This window comes from Belonocnema kinseyi, chromosome 10 (assembly GCF_010883055.1).
Source record: "Belonocnema kinseyi isolate 2016_QV_RU_SX_M_011 chromosome 10, B_treatae_v1, whole genome shotgun sequence".
Taxonomy (NCBI): Eukaryota; Metazoa; Arthropoda; class Insecta; order Hymenoptera; family Cynipidae; genus Belonocnema; species Belonocnema kinseyi.
Genome location: NC_046666.1, coordinates 21,601,228 through 21,607,112, shown reverse-complemented (window position 1 = coordinate 21,607,112; position 5,885 = coordinate 21,601,228).

The following is a 5,885-nucleotide window of genomic DNA, read 5'->3' as shown; positions in this document are numbered from 1 at the left end:
ACAATATGCCAATTAGCACAAATGGTAATTTCCGACAGTGCCTACAAGTGTGCCTACTGGCCGCTAAATGGCAATACCGGTTTCATATGTATACACCTGGTATAGAATATTTGTTACATTTTTTGTAGTAGTCTTTATTCAATTGTAAATATTTTATTCTTTAGGTATGTCGATTGACAAAAATCTTTTTCTTCCATAAAAAGACATTTCCATGAATCATAGACGATTCATGATTTTAATTAAGAGAATCGCTTTTCACAACTTCTACGCTAAAATGCTGATGCATTGGGTGTTTCAAGCCTACTGGAACTTCCTCCAATTCTTGGTTGTTTAGTGTTTCAGTAGCTTTGCTATTTACATTTATTTCCACCCGTATCTGTTTTTTTTTCTACAAAATATATTCCACTTAGAATACCACCAGACTCCAATATTGCCAAAAATCAACATTAGTATTTGTTAACACAATTGTGTCTATAACTGGCATATGTCGATGGAAACTTGTTGTTAAATTCCGCACATCTGGCCGCCGATGATCAAACGTAAATCTTCGGAATTCGAATCGACGGTGAGGATTGCTTTTAGGAATAAGCCGAATAAGTCCAATTTGTCCAAGTCAATATCCAAGTACCAGAGGAGAATGAAGTATGCGATGAGGAGATGAATTAGAAGCTGAAGGTAAGTAAGGACCCAGGAGCAGTTCAGTAAGGCTATCGTCGGACTGTTTACTAAATTCTGCAAGAAAAAATAGAGGATTAGTTTTTTTGTAAAGAATTTCAAACCTCCATGTGTTTGCTTGCTATAATTTTTTGTGGTGTTTTAGATGAGAAGAACCATTGCTCGTCCATTGGAGACGCTAAATGTTGTCGCCCACGATGAGAAGCACACAAAGGCCTAGCGAAGGTGTGAGTCTCATAATTGTCGGCAGCGTGCTTATGTCTACCTTTTATTTCACCATTTTCATATTTTTAAATAAAAGCAGTAATACGATGTCCATCTTGCTCTTGTATACGAGGATTAACGTTAATGGATAATATCATAAGTTTCCTGGCACACTGCCCCAACATATGGTCTTGTCAGAATTCAATCTTGCACAGTTAGAATTCTACCATCTGTACACGTTGACACTTTGGAGGGTAACAATTTTCCATTCTATTTTATAACATACACATACATTCTAGATGTCCCCGTAATCAGTTTAAATTGAATTCCTACTTTTTGAGAAACAATAAAGATACAGTTTGGATAACAAAAGCAATTTGGATAGACGCGTAATAAATCGCACTATTTGTTATTGTCGAAAGCTTAACAATATGTTAAACATAAATCTAGATGTATGATGTTATTATATTTACCAATAGAATTAGAAATGATTGCTGAGAATAAGGCAAGGATATAAATTATCTCCATCTTTTCAAATTAGAGAACAAACTGTAGTTAAGGTTTAATTGACACGTATGCGGTTCTGTGGTGAGAGCAAATATTTCCTTAAGCTTATCCTTCAGAATTTATATTAAGAGATGATTGTGTCACGAATTTGTGTTTCGGCTGCATTAGTCGGGTTCAAACAAAACAAAATTTACCAAGTTTTTTAAAACTGAGTTCGCTCTCGCACTTTGCGCTTAATAATATATTCATCTCGCGCTTCGCGCTCGAAATGTATTTACTTTATACTACGTGCTCAATCTTTTGATTGACCTCATATTTGTGCGCAGCCCTTTTGAAATTAGTGGTCTATAATTCGAGAACTGTAACTTGATGATTGTTGATTATCTTTTGTTAGAGCTCCTTTGACTTTAACGAAGACATTTTAATGACGTATATCGTGCTCCGCACTCAATTTTGTCTTAATTGTGAACTTTTTACACTATTTGCAACGCTATTTCATCAAATGCATATTATGTTTATTTCTGCTCCTCTCACTGGTACTGCTTTTTCAGACATTCCAAAATAATCTACAAATTTTATTTTTAATGATTACTTTAATATTTGCTCCTTATCCTGCACTATTGTTTATTCTCAGCTACCATAAAAATGTATGATTTTAATAAATTTAAATTATTTCAATTCATAATATGTATTCATTTTGAAATGTAAGTCTTTTTATAATCTTGTTTTAAAAATTTTTTTAAGTGCGCATCATATCAAAAAGTTAGTCATAAATTTTTTTAATATAAATGGTGTCGTTTTTCCATAAATTTAATTTGTTAATTTTTACGATTTAAACCAAAAATACACATCCCAGTGTAAAATAGCTGGATTAAAATTTTTAGATATAATTTAGGCGAAACATTTTACTAGTTAAAATATTATTGTAGCTTGTGGCGTTTTTCTAGCAAGTTTTTTTTTCATTTCGAATGTATTCTTATAACAAAAGTTTATTACGTAGATATTCTTTAATGCATAATTTTTTGTCAATTATTTGTTTTCGTACCTTGCATAATTTTTTTAAAGATTTGATTTTTTTTATTGTCAATGTTATTGTTCCAGATTAAACCATAAAGGACGCATTCTATCAATATATAATTAAAAACCAATTGTAGATCTTTTCAGAAGAAAAAAACTTGCGTGTTCATTATTATTTTATATTTAGCTTGTTTCTTTTTTTCATATCATGCGCTGTTTAGCTTCGAAGTTTTATTTTCTTTTATTTTCTAAAATTTTGTAAGTGCTATAACACTACGAATTTTTTTTGCATCCAAAAAGGTCATCAAGAGAAAATCATTATATTTTTAGGTGCTACGAATAATAACCTTACAGAGAATTTTTAAATTTCAAAAAAAGTAGGCTCAAAACTTTTTAAATAAACTCACTTTTTGAATTCTTATAAAAAATACCTGGCTCTCAGCCTTGATATTCAATTTCTGACACTTGAAGAGTATACTAAAGGCCAATCTTATGAATTAATGTTTTCAAAAGTTATCGTGCTCGCAGTTAAACAGATGCACCTACAGACAGGCAGACAACCAGACATCTAGACAAATTTGTGAAAACCTGTTTTTCTGATTTAGAGGTTCTTAAAGCGTGCCCATTTGATGAAAACGGGAGAGGTGGGGGGGGATTTTACACAAATCTGATACCTTCTCTGATAACAATGCCAAATTATACAAGAAAAGAGTTGAACATATTTGAGCTGAAATACTATTTGTAGGTATTTATTTTCAATAATATCCAAAAGACAAAGGCAACACGACAGTAATAATAAATTAAGAAGACTATAGCAACAAAATTACAGACCTTCTAACTGACGATACGTACACAAAACTTACAAAGGACCCCACAAAACAATAATCAGTACAACAAAAACCCTTCTCAAAGACTCTAAACTTGACATTCCACTCAGACCGATCATCAGCACAATAAACTCACCAAATTACAATCTAGCATGCTTCCTCGCTACAAAACTAAATCCTTTTACAGGAAACTCCATCACTCACGTACAAAACTCATTTGACTTTTTCAAAAAGATACGACAGATTTACATTCAACCCCAAGACATAATTGTGAGTTTCGACATAGTATCTATCTTTACGGAAGCACCAATCTCTGATGCAATTGATATTATTAAATCTTTTAGAAACCTTCCTGTTCAGCTTGTACCTTTAATAGAACACTGTCTCAATAATACTTACTTCTCTTTCCATGAACAATTCTACGAGCACACCTCAGGGGTAGCAATAGGATCCCAAATCGCACCTGTAATAGCCAATGTCTTGATAGAACATCTAGAAACTAAAATCTTCAACCAAGCCAAACTCAAACCGGAATTTTAGTTCAGTTGATGACACTTATGTCATCTGGCCACCTGGACGAGATAAACTCACAAAGCTTTTCCATTTCATCAATCGATTACATTCTAATATAGAGTTCACCATGGACATTGAACAAAACGGAAAATTGCCTTTCTTGGACGTATTAGTTTACAAAAGATCTGATAACACATTAGGTCATCAAGTTTACAGAAAACCCACGCATACAAACAGATACTCACATGACTCTTCCCCCCACCAAACGACTCAAAAACAATTGGCTATCAACTCCCTTTTATAAAAAACAACATTCATTGCAGAAAAACACAATATCTTTCCAAGAAAACAGAGGAGCAATCAAAATCTTGAAACACCCTAATAACGTCAGTAGGGACAATGGATATACTACAATTCCGATTTGACTTTGCGTCTTTCCGGATTAAGAAAAGAATAATAAAACCGAAATATCTCTTTTTATCTGAAGATAAAGGTTAAGTTATATAGCCATCCGTATTGTACAAGATTTTAAAAAGTTGTTCGATTTTCAAAATTTTGAAAAAGTTTTCTTAGGATTTAAAACTTATCCCGTAAGAATGCTTGCACTCTTTTGATTTTGTAAAATAATTACTGTTTTGCGGATGCAAATGCGCAACTTCATGCCTTATAATTCAGTTAGGACAGACGTGACAGTTTTGGCCCACATTAGGCATTTTTGTCTCTGACAAGACTTCATTTATCGCTATCACCGCTGTGATATCCAAATGCACTAAACAACTTCTCCTAGCGTATTTAACGAACCCCATTTCAGTTGGCTTAAGTAACCAACAACATTTTAAATGCAAACAATAAACACACCAAACACTTTTCTGAGACTCTTCTTATTATAGCCAATTAATCAGTAATATTCAATAAGCTCCGAAAAATACACCCAAAACATTCAATAAAACCTGTTTCAGCAGTTTTACATAAAACACTTAAATAATTTGACGTGAAATATAACCATTCAAACTTTGGTCCAAAAGTGTAGTTGATAGTAACAGGATTGCGGTAAGAATCAAACAATCCCCTAGCAAATTTGAAAACCGCGTCTCGGCAGTCTTCATCTCAAAATGCTAAACAATCTATAATTAGATCTAGTTATTCTAGAAACCTTCCGAAAACTCTTGTTCATACTATCATCACTAAAGTATTGTTTAGCAGTCCCAAAAAGCATCCTAGAGTATACTTGACAACCTCAGTCTCAGCTGTTTTTAACGAAAACAGTATTATCTATCAACGCTAACGAACTAAACATAGGATTTTTAACGAACCCGTTCTTAGCTCCCTTGAAGAAACCTTTTAAGAATGCAAAATAATATATAATCAGTACATACAGCCTGCGAAGAATCTAGTGATTGTGCTAATCGTTATTGTAAGATCCAGAAATCCAGAAGAACTTCCCCTACCACATTTAGCGAACACCTTCTCAGCTGCCTCAACCTTAAGGAGCAACAGGAAAACTCAATTTCAAAAGCAATATTCCTAATACCTTCTCAGGAAATTGTTTCATATTATAATACCTGCAGTAGAACTGAAAACCCTCAAAAAAGCTAGCTCTATTACATTAGTGAACCGCATATCAACTGACTTTGACTTAAACAACCAAAGAGTTAAAAATAAATGAAATAAACAAAAATATGACCCTAGACACCTTCAAAAATAAACACATACAAAAATATTTAACAATCACAACAAACAACCCCTTGGACATGTAGCAAATGTTTTGTCAGGTACTGTCCACTGAAACAGTCGAAAAATTTAAAATTTAAATAATCAACACGGACACCTGTTCGAGGGGATACATCATATCGATATTGCCTTGGTAATGTTTGACAGCTCTTAAGAACCAGCCCTGGTACATTCAAAAAACCTTTTCTCGGCTGCCGTCAGCTAAAACTGCAACTAATTTCCGAAGTATAAATAATCAATGAGGGTACTTTACCAAGACTCTTGTCAATATCAAGATTCCCACCGCAGTAAACACAAACCCTCAGGAACTACTAGGCAGTCTGATAAGTCCCTGAAAAATGAAACACGGAGACGTCTTTTTGGCCAAAGTCGGTTTTATTTTTCAACATACTCTCCTTTTAGGTCGATACA